This window comes from Danio rerio, chromosome 25 (assembly GCF_052040795.2).
Source record: "Danio rerio strain M-AB ecotype USA chromosome 25, GRCz13ab, whole genome shotgun sequence".
NCBI classification, from domain to species: domain Eukaryota; kingdom Metazoa; phylum Chordata; class Actinopteri; order Cypriniformes; family Danionidae; genus Danio; species Danio rerio.
The window spans coordinates 4945687-4964743 of NC_141045.1; the positions used below are offsets into that span (position 1 = coordinate 4945687).

The following is a 19057-nucleotide window of genomic DNA, read 5'->3' on the forward strand; positions in this document are numbered from 1 at the left end:
AAAAGGAAAGGCCGTGCCGAAAAGCTCAGAGAAAGCAAAAATAAAAAAGTATCTAAAATCGAACGCTGCCAAATGCATTAAATGACCTGAAATGGTCTCGAAAGAGGACAACGCAAGGGCGCAAGAAGGTCGTTATTTCGAGCCTCAGCTGGGTTAGTTGGTGTTTCTGTGTGGAGTTTGCATGTTCGCGTGAGTTTCCTCCTGGTTTCCCTCACAAGTTCAAACACATGTGCTGTAGGTGAATTGGGAAGGCCTAATTGTCCGTAGTGCATGTATGTGAATGTTTGTGTATAGGGGTTTCACAGTGGGTTACAGCTTGGAGGGCATCTGCTGCGTTAAACATATGCTGGATAAGTTGGCGGTTTATTCCGTTGTGGTGATCTCAGATTAATAAAGGGACTAAGCCGAAAAAACAATGAATGAATGAAATGATTGCATATATAAATTTGTTTTTGTTCCAGTCACATACATTAAATGTTAAAATATCTATTACATATGGTGCTGCTTATATTATTTCACCATCTGTACACCTATAAAAGTAGTGAATGTGTGTGTCGGTGTGGTAAAGTGGGCTGGTGTGGCTACAGTGCCAGGGCTGATTTTTAGTCCCAGTCCACCCCTGCCCTCGGTCGTCAATGTGCAATTACACACTGCTGGTAACCACTGACATAGTAGGAAAAACAAATACTATGGAAATATCTTCTTGTGTATTGAACTGTATAAAGAAACGTGGCAAATGAAGGGTGACTAAATGATGACAGAATTTTCACATTTGGGTGAACTATCCATTTAAATACATTGTATGGCAGTGAATTGCGTAAATAGATTCTAGGTGTAGCAATTTTACGGCATATAATGGCATTTAATGTTGTTGTTGTTTTATTTCAGTGCCTCCAGGTGTAACCCAGCATGTCAGACATTCTTTTCATAGTGCACAGCTGTAATTAAAGTTATTAATGTCATTAACCAGGGTGAAGCCCTATACATATTTAATGATTGAATAGTTTTGCGTATGTTCCAGAAAGACTGCATTAAAAGTGCATGTGTTCATCCTTCATATGCAGGCTCCGCCCCCTCCCGCACTGCAGGTAGAGTTACGCGCGCGAATCACCTGTCACTCTCGCTAGAGCGCACCTGTTGCATCGCTCGAACCCTTTTGTCCTCATATAACACGTTGTATCTTTGTTTTTACGCTTTTCTTTGCATCAGCAGGATCTCATTCTGCGTCCAAATCGCGTCGCGTTCGGAGCAAAGTTCACGCCTGTGAGGAAACAGATTGAGATGGAGTCTTGAAGAGGAGTTTACTTCAGGACTTTCTGGAAACGGGAGGGATTAACGCTGAAGTGAATAACAAGGGATCGTATATTGATTCTGCTGAAGGGTAAGAGTTTCAATATCAGCTTAAAGTTGCTATGGAAAACTTAAACTCGACGTATATCGGAGCACGCGCCCGTTATAAGGGTCGCGCGCTTGAGAAGCTCCGTGCCCGCTCTCATTTGCGTTTGTGTGCATATATGAAGGACACGCAAATATGTGGAAATGAGCGATTTTAAAGGTTTTAACTGCATTTATGAGAGAGTTTTTGACATTTGTAAGATGGCTTGAATATCTTTTGAATATCTTTTATGAATATCTTTTGGTAGTGGATGTTGCTTTATTAATATGCAATATTCTGGTGTGTTTTATTAAGTAGTAAGTTTGAATTGTTGGGTTATTATGTGAGATTTTTATTTACTAGTTTAATTGCGAGCTGATTAACATCAATGATTGTTATGATGTGATAAAATCGATTATTTCGCCAGCCAACTTATGACTTTGTGAGTGACTTTGTTGACATTTCTGTACACGGAGCTGTCATTTATTGGAAAACTATGCATGTAAACAGGTAAAAAAATCAGTACACTGCAAAACATATGTGATCAATAATCATGACAACATATGTTTTAGTTAATTGTAACTTAGTAAATTAGGTTAATCATGTTCCAACTTAATTATGAGTTGTGTAAGCTGTAAGTCAGTTCAATATAATACTAGTTCAATTGACCCATATAAGGCTAATTTGATTAAGCTTAAAACTTTAAGGCAACCAGTATTTTAATGTACTCGCTTTTAGAAAAATCGGAATCGTTTTAACACAACTCTTGGTAAAATATGGACAAATTCAGTGCAATTTGGTGCATTAAAGTTGGTTTTAATATTTGATTAAAAATGCAGCCCAGTCTTTGGGTTTGAAGCCTGCTTATTGTACCCAAAAACAACCCAGCATTTTTACAATGCAAAAATTAATGGTGCACCTTTAATACTGGGCTGTTTTAACCCAAATTTGATGACTTTGTTTACATTAACATGGATTACTATATATTACTATATATTAATGGATTACATTACTATATTAGTAATTTATTGGAAAACTAAATTGAGAAAAAAACATAGTTTAATTAGTAAATAATAGCACGTATATATATATATATATATATATATATATATATATATATATATATATATATATATATATATATATATATATATGTGTGTGTGTGTGTGTGTGTGTGTGTGTGTGTGTGTGTGTATGTGTATGTGTGTATATGTGTGTATGTATGTATGCATGTATGTATGTATGTATATATATATATATATATATATATATATATATATATATATATATATATATATATATATCGATCTGTAGGAAAAGCCAGATCCGAATTCTATGAATTTGGTTTACTTAATAATCAGGGGCAAAATTGACGAGGCTTCAGACCACACACAACAGATGAATTCTTAAGAATGAATTTATTTTTGCTATTTATTTTGATTTATTGATGCTGTTACATAAATCTTGTTCTTATTTGTTTCATTTATGTTTAACTAACAAATATCAATCACATAAAGTTTATTAATTCTTATGTTTAAAGTGTGTAATATAAATGAATGGAAATTATATATGCAATCAGAAAACATAATCCTTATATGCTGTTTTTTTTTTTTGAGTGCAGTTTGACTGAAAACATTTTAAATGACAACCAGATATACGTGTCCATCCTACTCTCAAGAGTTGTTATCTTATATTAAGTAATATTCCTCTGGAAAACATTTGCCTATCAGGATCGGGCGGACGTGACCATATTTGCATACGACAGCAATGACAGCTTGACCTGAAAGAAAGTGCTCGATCAATCAGATCCAAACTTTCACCTTTCCACTTGGCAAACATGCCACATAAACGTCCCTCTTGTTACCCCCCGATCACAATACGGCACAAACACACTTATCGTTCACAGAAAAAAGCCATCATCATCATTAGAGACGATGAATAAAAGCCTCAGATTATAAAGCCAATTCACCCCTGCAGGGTAAAGGTCCCGCAGACATTATCTCCATTTGCACATCTGTTTGAGCAGGTATTACATCATATACCGAAGTCAATAAAGGTGAGCTTAATGGTCACGGGTGCTTGACGTTTTTGTTTATGGCTTTTAAAGCTAGCACAGATTCAGAGCAGGATCTCTGTGGTTTTGTTCTGGGATCTGATTGGCTGTGCTGATTAATTAATTGAGCTATATTGAGGCTGGATGATATGACATCTCATACAGTTGAAGTCAGAATTATTCGCCCTCCTGTGAATTAGTTTTTTTTTTTTTTTTAAATGATGTTTAACAGATTCAGGAATTGTTCACAGTATTTCCTATAATATTTTTTTTTCTCTGGAAAAACTCTTATTTGTTTTATTTTGGCTAGAATAAAAGCAGTTTTTAATTTTTTCAATATTATAAGCCCCAGTAAACTATATATGTTTTCCATTGTCTACAGAACAAACCATTGTTATACAATGACGTGCCTGATTACCCAAACTTGCCTTATTAACCTAATTAACCCTTGTGCAATTTTCAAATTTACTACCCTTTTGCTATGTTTGGGACGAAAACATCCACTAAATTGAACTCGGGTCTCGAAATTAACCTTTTTGCTTTGTGCCACCGGTGTTTCCAACTTTAAAAATCTACGTGAAGTGGTTACAAATTATTAGAAATTGAAAATCAAAGTTAATTTGTCTTTCTAGTCTGTACACTTTCGTTTTATTAAGTAGAAAATAGAAAATAAATATTGTAAATTAATGTAATGTGATGAAACGATTTACATTTTTCTGATTGGCTACTTCTGCCTGTGGGCTGCATACCTAATGAGGGGGAGGGGCTTGCTGCTCAAACAATACACAGACTCTGTCGTGAAGCAGCAGCAGCTCCGTGTTTCCTGTGTTTTTATTAAAATTATTGTCCCTCATCAGGTATGAAATATTAAAATCGTTATCAAAATGTGTTGAATTTACGTTAGAGATATGAAAGCAACAAGTGTCATCTATTAAATTAACCTGAATTAAGAGTTCGTATTAACTGTATATATATATATATATATATATATATATATATATATATATATATATATATATATATATATATATATATATACGCTCTGCACTGTAATTCCAACGGCAACAGTGATGATTTAAATGTCAACTGAAGAAACGGTCAAGTGAATGTATATTATATGTATCAACATAAGAAATAACAAAGGTAATATTGTTACAAAAGTAATTATAAAGTCACAAAGTTGGTTACAATGTATATATAAAGACAACTATATGTGTAGGTCGGTTATATGGCTTTGTGTGTGTTATAGGACAATTAAACTGTGAATAGTTTATTTAAGAAGAATCATATAATGACTTTATAGTAATTTATAACAGTAATGTGCAGGGAATATGTACGTGAATATTTTGTGATATATATATATATATATATATATATATATATATATATATATAATATCTGTGAAGATGTTTACATATGTTGTTTTACAATGTGAAAGTATACTTTTAAGTGCATTCATTTAAGAAAACAATACACAGACTCTGACGTGAAGCAGCAGCAGCTCCGTGTTTCCTGTGTTTTTATTAACATTATTGTCCCTCATCAGCAGGCGGTGAGGGCGCTACATACGTGCATCAGCCAAAATTTTGTCACAACCCCCAATTATAAGCACCGTTACTACAAATTTTATACAAACAGATTTATTGCATTTGAAATCAACAGTAATCAAACTAAGAAGCAAAATATATATATGCATGCGTGAGGAAAAAATGCCTCAACGAAATCCCGTTATCTCAAGAAAATTAATTTTTCTAACATAACTGAGGGACTAAAGGATACACGGAGTGCTCACCGGCCCTGCACGCACTGCTTGACATGAATGAATCTGTTAACAATATAACTGTGCTGTTCTCACGGGTGCTGTCTGATATTGCACTGATGCTTTTGATATATACTGTACCTAATATCATACGTCATGTTAATAGCAATACTGGTCTTTTCATGTAGCAACTTAGTTTACTCAGTGCAAGCCCGTTTGTGATGGTGTACGTGGTGTTAAATTTTACATATAGCTGTCACTTGCACGGCGGACAGCCTCTGGCGATTATATGAAGGATTAAACAGAAGCTCTCGTGCTAGATGTGGCCAGCAGTTACCTGAAAATTCCATCTCTCAGACTTTTCATAGCGGACTTGAAGCCAATGGAAGTCTTTTATCCACTCTTCTATCCAAGTGTATGGTGGATTAACATTCAGCACAGGATTACTACTAAGATGTGTCATTATTTGTAACTTTAGATGGTTTCTAAATCAAAATCTGTCTGTGTTATTTTGATTCTCCTCGTTAGCGCTTTACAATTTTTTGCGATAGTAGCTCTCCCTGTCATTCCAGGCTAAAAGGCATTGACTGAGTGATTGACAGCTTATATTAACCAATCCATACGCGTTTAGTGCTAGAGCAGTGGGCCAATAAGAAAAGCACGAAGGCGGGGCAAACATTACAGACTTGGCTTTGTTTACTGCAGCAAGTTGACATGACAACTGTTTTAAACCATTCCTGAGCGCTGCGTTTTGCATTTCAAGTGCAGAGATGCATTCTGCGTGAATGTCTCCCGAATCCGCGCATGTGGTGAACATTTAGCAGTAAAAACTGGTCGTACACAACAATTTTATGCACTCGCACACATGCTCCCAAATATATTTTGAGGTCACATAGATAAAATTTCGACCAAAATGGTTGCAGTTTCGAGCCGTGAAACTGCTGTAAAAATGCATCAGATTAATATTTTTAAAAAATGATTTGCATAAATGTGTTAATCAACCTCAGTCCTGATCAAAACTACTAAATTGTTTAGAAAATGACAGGATTGTAACTCTTTAATTGCCAAATTCACAAATAAAGTTACTGATTTGGTGAATAAAACACACACAAAAAAGCCGTATTTCCTATATAAAAAGTAGCTGTGGACTGTTTTTTTTGTTTTTATCACAGTCTTGGACGTGAACAATTAGTAACAACATTGGCTTTGATGCATTGTTAGATTTTCATTTTTTTCTCCCTAATTTACTGTTGGTGGCTGTTTTTGCCCCATTGACTTCCATTATAACCACATTTGATGGTGCATAAATACAGAGTCTTTGTTTTTGTTTACTCCATGTAGTTCTGTAGAGTTGAGAAGCATATTTAAATTTTTTCAGACACATCAAGGTGTGTAAAGTTCACCCTCACACACTCACAGACACATACACACACACTTTAATTTGCTGTTTTACTCCATATAAAATCCAGAAACTAAGCATTTTTTGCACAGGCCTATCTAAAGGGTTAATGGTGCCAACTGATGATCAACGGTAAAATGTACAAATTTGATCTCTTTCCAACAGGGAAAGCCACCAACATTCAAAAATGCATGATTATATGGTGTCATTGATTTATAATAAAGTAAGTGGTTATAATGGAAGTCAATGGGACAAAAACAGCCACCGACAGTAAATTAGGGAGAAAATAAAAGAAAATTAATCAAAAACGATGCATTAATACACCCCCCCACACCCTCCTCATAATTTATACTCCTTATAATCACTGCACTATTTAACATTTGCACATTTAAAAATGTAAAAATTGCACTTATTCGTTGCGCTACATTGCACTGAGTCATTCATTTGTACTGTACACACCCAGTGGACATATACATTTGTGATTATGTTCATATCTATCTGCACACTTCTGATTATTAATAGCAACCTGTACATATTTTCAGTGGTTCCTGCAGCCGTACGGCTTTACGCGCTGTGCGTACCAACCATGAGAGGGTGCAAATTAATGCCGCTTTTTTATTTATTACATAATTTAAATTGATTATTTAATAGTATACAGTACAATTTTATAGCTTATTAAGACACTTATAGTGTGTTTGTTTCATCAAATCAGTGTCATCATTTGTGAATTTAGTAATTAAAGAGTTAAAATGCTGTAGTATTCTAAGCAGTTTAGTAGTTTTGATCAGGACTGAGGTTGATAAACAGATTTATTCAAAAACATTGAAAAAAAAATATTGATCTGATGCATTTTTACAGTAGTTTAATTCAGTGGATGTTTTCATCTTGATCATACCAAAAGGGTAGTACATTTGCCCAGAGTATATAGATGATGTATTTAGATATACATTTTTTTTTAAATGAAGCATTTTCCTAAAATATGTGTCAAAAATCATCCCACTAGCTGAAACACAGAAAAAGTTAAAGACAAATTAAGACTCTAAGGCCCCGTTTACACTAGTGCATTTTAGTTTTAAAACGGCGTTGTAGAATGAAAACGATCCGCGTCCACACTCGCGTTTTACCCAGCGTTTCTGAACAGCTCTCCGTCCACACCAAAACGCTGAAAACGCACATCACGTGACCACACACACACTCTCGGGCAAGCGCTCCAGCATTTTTACCCAGATGAGAGCTCTGCTTGTCGGACTGCTCATCAAGCATCTCCCGCTGGATCTAATCTCACTATATTTGCTAAACGTGATATTTCATTCATGTTGTTGTCTTTATCTAACGACATATTCCCTGACTTTGGTCATTGGAGTCTATTAAGTTACTTGTTCGCGGGTAACATGTTTTGGTTAAGCACAAAGATAAGTTAATGATTAATCCAGGTACATTGACTGATCGCTCGTCTTTATTTCCTACAATGTATAAACTTATTGTATGTTATACATTATAATATATACATTACAATATAATTATCGATTATTAAAACTGATATTCAGCAAAAGAGAGGGTGCGTTTCGTATTTTCACTCAAATTGAAAGGAGGCAGTTGTTATAGGCTCCGTTTTGTTATAAATATCCACACAGTGACGATGACGCTCATATTATACAGCACGGCGCCTCAACATTTCTGCTGTCTGTTAAGTTGCTAATATTAAAAAGAAAATAGGCAGATCCTTAAATCATGTTTACATTTTATTGTTGAGAAAGTGAAACAACGTAGCCAAGGTGATGTGAATGAAGTTATAAAGTACACTGTTCCCTGTGAAGATTTACGCGTGTCCTCGGTATGTTTTCCATATCAAACTGAGAAGAAGAGACTGCAGCCTTGATCAAACTTGCAAAGTCTTAACTTACAAGAAGAGGATGCGAGACTGAACTGTGTGTGTGGGCTATTTAATATTGAGGAAAAGCCCCAATCAGATAGGCGAACGTTTGCAGCCCCGCCTCCGTTTTCAGATGTCTCCGTCTTTCCCCATCCACACTGAGACGGAGCAGCAGTGTTTTAGAATGAAAACGGCCTCTCCAGCGTTTTCAAAAAGCTCCGTTTTAGGCGCTCGAGAACTCCGGCGTAGTGTGGACGGATGGCGTAACCGTAGCAAAACTTATGTGTTTTCAAACTAAAACGCACTAGTGTAAACGGGGCCTAAATCATCCCAGAGTGGATGAAAACATCCACATTTGCACATAAGGGTTAAGCCAGTGGTCACCAAACTTGTTCCTGGTGGGCCGGTGTCCTACAGATTTTAGCGCCAACCCTAATTAAACACACCTGAACAAGCTAATCAAGGTCTTACTTGCTATACTTGAAACATCCAGGCAGGAGTGTTGAGGCAAGGTTGGAGCTAAACCCTGCAGGGACACCGGCCCTCCAGGACCAGGATTGGTGACCCCTAGGTTAAGCCATTAAATGTCACTTTAAGCTGAATATTGGTATCCTAAAAATATCTAATCTAATAATATGTACTGTCATCATGGCAAAGATAAAATAAATCAGTTATTAGAAATGAGTTATTAAAACTATTATGCTTAGAAATGTGTTGAAAAAATCTGCTCTCCGTTAAACAGAAATTTGTGGACAAAAATATTCAGGTGGGCTGATAATTTATCATTATGTTGCGCAGCCCTTAACCTCTATGAGCTAATCTGCTGATACCTAAATATGAGCACAATGAACAATGGAGCAGCCGAAGCGAAGACACTCCCGTCGGGGGCTGATTGTTTTTGTTTCTGTCTCCTAAGCGAACGCCAATTAAATTACAGATCATGTTCCACGTCAAAAGACAGCGCTGTTTCTGCGGGTTGTTGAATGTGGGTGGTTTGTTGATGCTCATTTTCGTGGAAACCGAGACGGGCGGTCATTAACATGTTTGATTTCTGACAGTCGACTTGACGGGTAGCTTCATGCATATTTTAGTGACTGTCGAGCTCGAGCACAAGTCAGAGTTATGATTTGCTTATTTCAGAGCTGGAGTTGGTATGTAATTGCTTTGAACTGAATAAAGTCATCGAAATTACTGGAATAACAGGAAGATAAAGTTCACCTAATGATTAGGATTCAGTCATTATTTACTCATCCTCCACTCAAACCTGTTTGAGTGTTTCTTTTGTAGAACACAAAGGAAGTGTACTGAACAATGCTGGAAAAACAGTCATTGAATTCCATCATTTATAAGTTTGTTTGTTTTTATAGATGTCAATGACAGTTTTTTTCCAATATTCTTCAGAATAGGTCGTAGGGCTGTGCTATTAATCAAAAATCCGGTTTCGATTTTGGCTTCTAACGATTACGAAAAACCATTTATCGAGATAAACTATTATTGCATCATATACCGCATATTTGTTGCTCTGCAAAGCTCAGTTTCTCGTGAAAATGACTAAAAGCATGTACTGTAATGTAACATCTGCAGCACGGGATGCGCATCATTCATTGATGTACGTTCGAATCATTCAAATTTTTAATAGCGCGAAAGAGCACGTGCTGTTGTGTGTGTGCGCCGCCGCGCTAAGCCTCAGACAGGTTTAGAGACTAGAGCTGCGTCCCAAATGGCACACTGTGCACTCATGCACTATGTACTTATGCACTTACACACTCAACAGGATAGTATATGTATGTAGTGTTGTCCCAAATGGCACACTTGTGTTTTTTTACTAAGCGGAAATTCAAACTGTTTCCCTGATGACATTTGACGGTCGCCAAATCAGTGAAATAAACGAACGAATTATCAAATAATACCTGCCGCGAGTATAACCGCATTCACCATCGGGAGGCGCTATAATCACTCTCGTAGGAAAATTTTGCTTTCACCATCCAAAATAAATAAAGTTATTCAACATGTGCGCCCGATAGCTCCGCCCCTTCCGCTACGTAAGCAAACCTGCGGTCGTTGAGTGCGTGAAGTGTCCATCATTACACACTTCACTTTACCGGCTGAATGAGTGCATCATCCGGGTAATTAAAGTGCACTTAATATTTTTAGAGTTTTCAGTGTGAACGCACTACTTACACTATTTATACTACAAAATGGCGAAGAATAGTGCATAAGTATGTGATTTGGGACGCAGCTTAGGAGTGCACACACATCACATCTAACGCCATCTTAATGTGAGCGCTTTAATGGTCAAGTACATGCACATTTGTGTCAGAGCGCAGTGTTTAGTGATTATTTATATTAACCCTCATTTGTGTAACTAACAAACAAGTTAAGAATCAAAAGACATGTGAAAGAGAAACCATATCAGCGCCGCACTATTCTTAAAGTGACAGCGCGCATAATCCTTGCCGCCGTCTTTTTTTATCACTATTAATCAAACAAAAGGACAAAATCCCACACTGCTCGACTGAAGGACTTTTTTGGTAGCTGAAGTTTTTTTCTTACAGCGAAGATGCTTAAAACAGTTTAAACATAACAGACTTAAAAACTAATAACCGATTTATTTTATCTTTACTACGATGACAGTACATAATATTTTACTAGATATTTTTCAAGATACTAGTATTCAAATGCTTAATTAGTGTAATCAGGTCATTGTATAACAGTAGTTTTTTTTTCTGCAGACAATCAAAAATATATGTTGTTTAAAGGGGCTAATAATATTGAGCTATTAAAAAAAGGTTTCAAAATATTTAAATATTTAGAAATGATAGAAAATACTGTAAAAAAATCCTCTGTAAAAAAAATCCAAAATTCACACAAGGGCAAATAAATTTTGACTTCAACTAATAATCGTTTTGAATAATCGTGATTACAATTGTGACCAAAATTATCGTGATTATGATTTTTCCCCTAATCGAGCAGCCCTATATGATTAGAAGAAAGACTTTTAAAGAACGCTGGACACCTGTAACTATTGACCTCCATATTACTTGTTTTTCCTACTAAATCAGTGGTTACAGGTTTTCAGCTTTCTTCACAATATCTTCTTTTGTGTTCATCAAAACTAATAAAAGTTTGAAACCACTTGAGGGTGAGTAAATTCATTCATTTTTAGGTGAACTGTACCTTTAATTCATATCTGAATGCTGCACAAACTTGTTGTTGAATCTGATAGTACAACCCCAAATCAGAAAAAGCTGGGGCAGTATGGAAAACGCAAATAAAAAAGTGGTTATTTACAAATTTACTTTGACTTGTATTTCAGTGGAGACAATATGAACACAAAATATTTCATGTTTGTCTGGTCAGCTTCATGTTTATTTGTAGATATACATCCTTTCCTGTCATTCAAACCTGCAACACATCCCAAAAAGGTTGGGCAGGAGCAGTTTAAGGCTGGTAATCAGGTAAATTGGTTCAATACTGATGGGATTTGAAACAGGTGATGTCAACAGGTGATTGTAATTAGGATTTGGTACAAATGGAGCATCCAAAAAAGGTCTAGCCCTTTAGGAGCAAAGATGGGCTGAGGATCGCCAGTCTGACAACAAATACATGAGAATATTATTGAAATCTTTAAATGCAATGTTCCCCAAAGAAAGAAGCGGAGACATTTGGATATTTTACATTCAACAGTGCAGAACATCATTACAAGATTAAAGAAATCTGGAGGAATTTCAGTGTGTTAAGGAGAGGGGCGCAAGACTAAGCTAAACAACCGTGATCTCCAATCCCTCAGATGGCATCAAGAATCCCTATTCATCCATCACCACATGGGCTTAGGACTACTTTGGAAAACCTTTGTCAAGTACCACAATACACAGTTACATCCTCAAATGCCAGTTAAAACTGTACTGTGCCAAAAGGCAGCCCTATGTTAACAGTGTCCAAAAGCACCATCGACTTCGCTGGGCTCGGAGGCATCTGGAATAGAACATCACTGCGGTCTGCAGTCCCGACCTTTCTCTAATAGAGAATGTGTGGTGCATTTTGAAGCGCAAAATGCGACAATAAGGACCTCATACTATTGCCCACCCTGCTGGAAAAATTAGACAAAATCAAGTGAAACGCTTCATTACTTGGTGTCTTCAGTCCCTAAATGTTTTGTAAGTGTTGTGAAGAGTAATGGCAACATTACAAAGTGTTAAATGCTTCACTGTACTACCTTTTTTTAAAAATGTGTTGTAAGAACTAAAATTGCAATGTGTTTATTAAAAAAAAAAAACACAACAAAAATCACGAGGAACACATTAAATATTGTTATTTGTATGGTCTGCACTAAAATACAACTCAAAGCAAATTTAGAAATCACTCTTTCCTTTTTTATTTGCGTTTTTCATACTGTTGCACCTTGATTTTGATTTGGAGATGTAAACCTGTCTCTGTTCTTGAAGAACATTGGATTAATATTTTGTGGAGAAGGGTGTTAGAGCTACAGATTCCTTCAGGCTTTAAACGCTGATGTTTGTTTATCATGCATGGAAACGGCATTGTGGTGGACAACCAGTCAACCATAACAAAACCATCACAACACTCCCTAACATAGAATCCTTCTTTTGGCCACTAACATCTGTTATTGTCTAAAATCACACTTTTTATCTTCAGTATTGTAAAAGTATGCAATAAGCAAACCAGTTATCACACAATATCTCCTTTGGGGCTAAAATGTGGAGAATTATTTAATGTACTATGGTAATCGTCAGATTAAGAAGCAAATTGTTCTGGATTGTAATGATGATTGATGATTTTTGTAAATTACATAGTATTTAACAATAATATGAACAGAATTTATGCGGTTTGTTGCTGTATTTTAAAGTTGCATTGTGAAAATTACTTTACATTTAACAGTATTGATACAATACCGTAAAAAATATACAACAAGCTAAATGGTGCCTTAAATGTAAATACAGTATTTTTGCTGGAATTGATTCACAGTAAGTTACTGGAGAACTGAACTGTATTATCAACAGAATTTTACTCTACTGTAAATATATATGTTGTACAGTATATAATACTGTTTATAAAGTAAAAAGTATATAATACTGTAAATATAAAGCAAGGTAAATGGTTCTGTACATGTAAATACAGGATTTTTGCTGTAATTGTTTTACTAATTATCTAATTTTGTTTTACTGGAGAACTGAACTGTAATATGATCTGAGTTTTACTGTACTGTAAATACATATACAGCAAAATAAACAATGCTGTAAATGTAAATACTGTATTTTTGCTGTATTTAATTTACAGTAAGTTACTAGTATCTGAATTATATATATTACAGTATTTAATACTGTAAATACATACACAGCAAGGTAAATGGTGCTGTAAATGTAAATACAGTATATTGTAATTGATTTACAGTAAGTTGCTGTAGATTCTACAGGATATTTGATGAAGCATTATTTGAGCATCATTACAATTGTTTGATTACTGTTTGTTTACATTAATTGTTAATTATTATTATTATTATTATTATTTTACTTTACATGTGTTACAGCTGTTTTAATTGTAATTAATTGTGTGTTTGCCCAATATAGCTCATTCTGATTCTGGCATTTGAATGCATTCTGTCAAGTTAATGTACTAATATCCTCAACACAGAACAATAGTAGAGAAATGCTGATCTACAAACAAAAACGGTGCCCATTAAACAAAACAGGCTGGACAAACAGAGATAAAACCCAAATGAAAGGTGGAGTGGGTGGAAGCAGCAGTAAGGAGTGGTGTGTGTGTGTGTGTGTGTGTGTGTGTGTGTGTGTGTGTGTGTGTGTGTGTGTGTGTGTGTGTGTGTGTGTGTGTGTGTGTGTGTGTGATGCCGCTTTAAATAGAGACGCTGTAAGAGGAAAATCTGGACCGGCCTCAAATGCCAGTCCATTCATCCGCTCAGGTGTGTCAAATACCACGAGATGTGAGTCAATGAGTGTGAAGTCTGTATTAAGCTGGTCTGAAGAGAGCAGTCGTTTCAGTTCACCTCCAGAAAACATGGGAAATGCTTTTGAAAAGATGACGTAATATTGTACGGGAACAGTGTGTTGTGATATTTCTGTAGTCTTGTTTTGTGTCAGTATTGTTAATGCAAAGCAGTTGCATGTGACACTGAAACCCTGGAGTGAAACTCACTATTGAATTGCTGAAAAAAGCTATATAAGGTAGTGTGAAAAAGTTTTTGCCCCCTTACTAATTTCTTCTTTTTTGCATCTTTGCTTTTTTATGCAAAATCTTCCGGAAAATAGCCAGAACGAATTTTGCGGTATTTTCAAAAAGTGCTGGTAATTTTCCAGAAAGGTCTCTATGTGTGAAAGGGGCTATTGTCAAATCCTAACAAAGTATACATTAATTGGAACCTGTTTTTCAGATAAATTTCAATTTCCAAAAATCGACACTTAAAACTTGGTTTTGTGGTCACATTCTCACACATTTTACTATTGTTTTCTTTTGCTCACATCAATCCAGCTATGTTATTGGAGTCATTGCAGACATAAAATAAAGATTACATACTTTGAATTAATAATTACTCATTTTTTTTAATTAAAATTCATGTTCAAAACTTAATAAAACAGTGAAGGCGACAGTATTATTACTACTCGGAAAGCAGTTGTCCTCAACCAAGAGGTTATTTTTTAGACTCTCAGGTGACTAGTAGCTGGTTTCTATTCAAATGAGTGTTTTCCTTTGCCGTGAATACGTTTGCCTGCAGTGTCTGGTCACACTGTGTGGGTAAACAGTGCTGTCTGTAATGGCAACACAGTTGTTTTGTGTACAACGGTTAGCCTTTTTAGCATCATTTTTTTTTACAGTATAAAGGATATTAATGGGAAATAGAACTTATCGGAGGGTTTTAGCATGCTAATTAATGCCATTAAAAATGCTATTACAAAATGTGTGCAATGCCAGGTGTTTCTTTGTAGCTTTTATTAGCATTTTCAAAATTAAAATGGTCAAAAACATAATTAGCCTACATCATTATCAAACATACATTTACACTTTTTAAAAACACTGTAATGAAGAGTTATGATATTTTTGTTTATAACAATTATATATTTCCTTCAGTTTAATTTGCTATAACATGCTAGCAACATGTTAACTATGCTTTAACAATGATAGCAGCATATCAAAATGTCAACAGTGAGCCGATTCTTGCTAGAATAGTTAGGACATGCTAACACAAGAGAAAAATGATGAAATGTAAGGACAAAGATAAATATTTATCACAATTCTGTGATGTTGGCATGTTTTTAGCAGGTTTAGCTTGTTGACAACATGTTTTTGACACTATATTAGCGTGAAGCTAAACTTCTACATGCATGTAAAATCGTATTTGGATTGCAAGTCATATTTGGCTAGTAGCGTGTTAATTCAAATAGTTAAATCATGCTAATGCAAGAGAAATATGATAAAATGTAAAGACAAGAATAAATATTCATCATATTCCTATTATGTTGGAATGTTTTTAACAAATTTAGCTTGTTAATAGCATGTTGTGACACTATACTTGCAAGAAGATAAACCTGCTAAAAACATGCTAACATGTAAAACCATATTTGAATTGCAAGAAATATAATTATCTAATAGCGTGCTAATTGAAATTGTAAAGTCATGCTAACAAAAATAAATATCATATTTCTATTATGTTTGCCTGTTTTTAGCAAGTTTAGCTTGTTGTTAACGTGTTTTGACAAGAAGCTAAACTTGCTAAAACATGAAAAACATATTTGGATTGCAAGCAATAAAGTTAGCTAGTAGCATGTTAATTTAAATTGTAAAGTCATGCTGACGCAAGAGAAATATAATGAAATGTAAAAAAAGCATGCATCATATTTCTATTATGTTGGCATGTTTTTAGCAAGTTTAGCTTGTTGATAGCATGTTTTTGACGCTACATTAGCAAGAAGCTAAACTTGCTGAAACATACTTACATGTAAGATCATATTTGGGTTGCAAGTAATATAGTTAGCTACTGTAGTAGCGTATTAATTCAAATAGTTAAGTCATGCTAACGCAAGAGAAATATGATGAAATGTAAAGAAAATAATTATCATTTATCATATTTCTACTATGTTGGCCTGGTTTTAGCAAGTTTTGCAAGCAACTTGCTAAAACATGCTAATATGAAAAATCATATTTGGATTACAAGTAATATATTTAGCTAGTAGCGTGTTAATTAAAATAGTAAAGTCATACTGTGAAATATCATAAATGAGATAAATATAATGAAATATAAAGATAAAAATAAAAATGAATCACATTTCTATCATGTTGTCATTTTTAGCAAGTTTAGCTTGTTGATAGCACGATACTACACTAGAAATCAGATGAACTTGCTAAAAACATGCTAACATGTAAAATCGTATTTGGATTGCAAGTAATATTTGGCAAGTAGTGTGTTAATTCAAATAGTTAAATCATGCTAACACAAGACAAATATAATGAAATGTAACGACAAGAAAAGATATTGATCATATTCCTTTATGTTGGAATGTTTTTAACAAATTTATCTTGTTAATAGCATGTTGTGACACTATAATTGCAAGAAGAACTTGCTAAAAACATGCTAAGATGTAAAACCATATTTGAATTGCAAGAAATATAATTATCTAATAGCGTGCTAATTCAAATTGTTAAGTCATGCTAACAAGAATAAATATTTATCATATTTCTATTATGTTGCCTGTTTTTAGCAAGTTTAGCTTGCTGTTAACATGTTTTGACATTTTACTAGCAAGAAGCTAAACTTTCTAAAAACATGTAAAGTCATATTTGGATTGCAAGCAATAATGTTAGCTAGCAGCGTGTTCATTTAAATAGTAAAGTCATGCAGACGCAAGAGAAATATAATGAAATATAAAAAAAGCATGCATCATATTTATTTTATGTTTGCATGTTTTTAGCAGGTTTAGCTTGTTGATAGCATGTTTTTGACACTACATTAACAAGAAACTAAACTTGCTGAAACATGCTAACATGTAAGATCATATTTGGGTTGCAAGTAATATAGTTAGCTACTGTAGTAGCGTATTAATTTAAATAGTTAAGTCATGCTAACGCAAGAGAAATATGATGAAATGTAAAGAAATAATAACCATTAATCATATTTCTATTATGTTGGCCTGGTTTTAGCAAGTTTTGCAAGCAACTTGTTAAAACATGCTAATATAAAAAATCATATTTGGATTACAAGTAATATATTTAGCTAGTAGCGTGTTAATAGCGTGTTAATAGCTTGTTGATTGCACAATACTACACTAGAAACAAGATGAACTTGCTAAAAACATACTAACATGTAAAATCATATTTGGATTGCAAGTAGCATGTTGATTCAAATAGTTAATTAATGTTAGCACACAAGAAATATGATCAAATGTAAAGACAAAAATAAATATCACAATTCTATTATGTTGGCATGTTTTAAGCTAGCTTAGCTTGTTGTTAGCATGTTTTTGACACTACACTATACTTGCACGAAGCTAAACTCGCTGAAAACATGGAAAATCATATTTGGATTGCAAGCAATATAGTTAGCTAGTAGCGTAATAATTCAAATAAGTCATGCAAACCACGAGAAACATGATGAAATATAATAAAAAATACATATTTATTATATTTTTATCATGTTGGCATGTTTTTAGCAAGTTTAGCACGTTGATGGTGTTTTGACGCTATTATCAAGAAGCTAAAAACATTGCCAAAAAACATGCCAACAGGGTAAATCAGGTTTGGATGTCTAGAAATATGTTGGAAGCGTGTTAATTCAGAGTTAGTTCATACTAACAATGTGCTAAACAATATGTTAAAAATGTGGTTTTTACATTCCACTTGAAGTTTAAATGTACATTGTGCCCTTTCCCCCCTCATTTTTGCACTTTTAAGATTTCATATGGCACTGAATAACACACTACTCATTGTGAAATCTTTCCATGTGATATCAGCTGAACACACGCTTTGTGTTTGTGTTAAACTGATAGAATCTTTCACATAGTCAAATGGTTCTGCATGGTGCTTTCATAAGTGCGTTGTTTTGAGACCAGCCTTTGCTTAAAGTTCAGGATTTCACTGCTTTAACAGCTTTCAGATCATTGCAAATGGACTCCATGGAGCCACAGTGTTTGTGTGCCCCTAAATGGCTTTGATTGGTCGGTTTATTGTCTAGCTTAAGTGATCTATTGTAGTGCGTGTGTGTGTTTGTGTGTGTTCCTTCTCTTTGAGCTGAATGAACAGATGATGGACGTCCCATTCAATCACGTAACAGTAGCTGACATTTATTGACACAAGATGATTGAAACATAAATCAGTTTATATTTGATGTGAATTGTTGTTTGCGCTGTATTCTGATTTGTTTGTGTGTGTGTGTGTGTGTTTTGTGTGGATGACAACATTTGATGAAGCTTACTTCACAATATGTTCTTCCAACCACGTATACACTGAAAAAAGTGAATGGAAATGCCAAAGCACATGCAAACTTTAGCAAGCGCTTTAAAACAAAATAGATGTCAAATTCATTAGCAAACTAGCCTATAACATGCTAACGACATACTGAATAGTTCAAGCAA

At 34.6% G+C, this 19057-nt stretch overlaps 1 protein-coding gene across 14 annotated transcripts in view; it reads left to right on the forward strand.

The window, feature by feature from the left end:
- Positions 1-19057, forward strand: part of eps8l2 (EPS8 signaling adaptor L2) — a 137139-nt gene that overhangs the window by 14626 nt on the left and 103456 nt on the right. For 4 of the 14 annotated variants that reach the window (XM_087311513.1, XM_087311511.1, XM_087311502.1 and 1 more), the window contains exon 3: positions 1213-1381. The gene's annotated coding sequence lies outside the window, so the exon portion shown is untranslated. Of the gene's footprint in view, positions 1-1004; positions 1089-1212; positions 1382-19057 lie in introns of all 14 variants that reach the window. The other 10 variants (XM_087311509.1, XM_087311506.1, XM_087311503.1 and 7 more) reach the window with 4 other exon arrangements.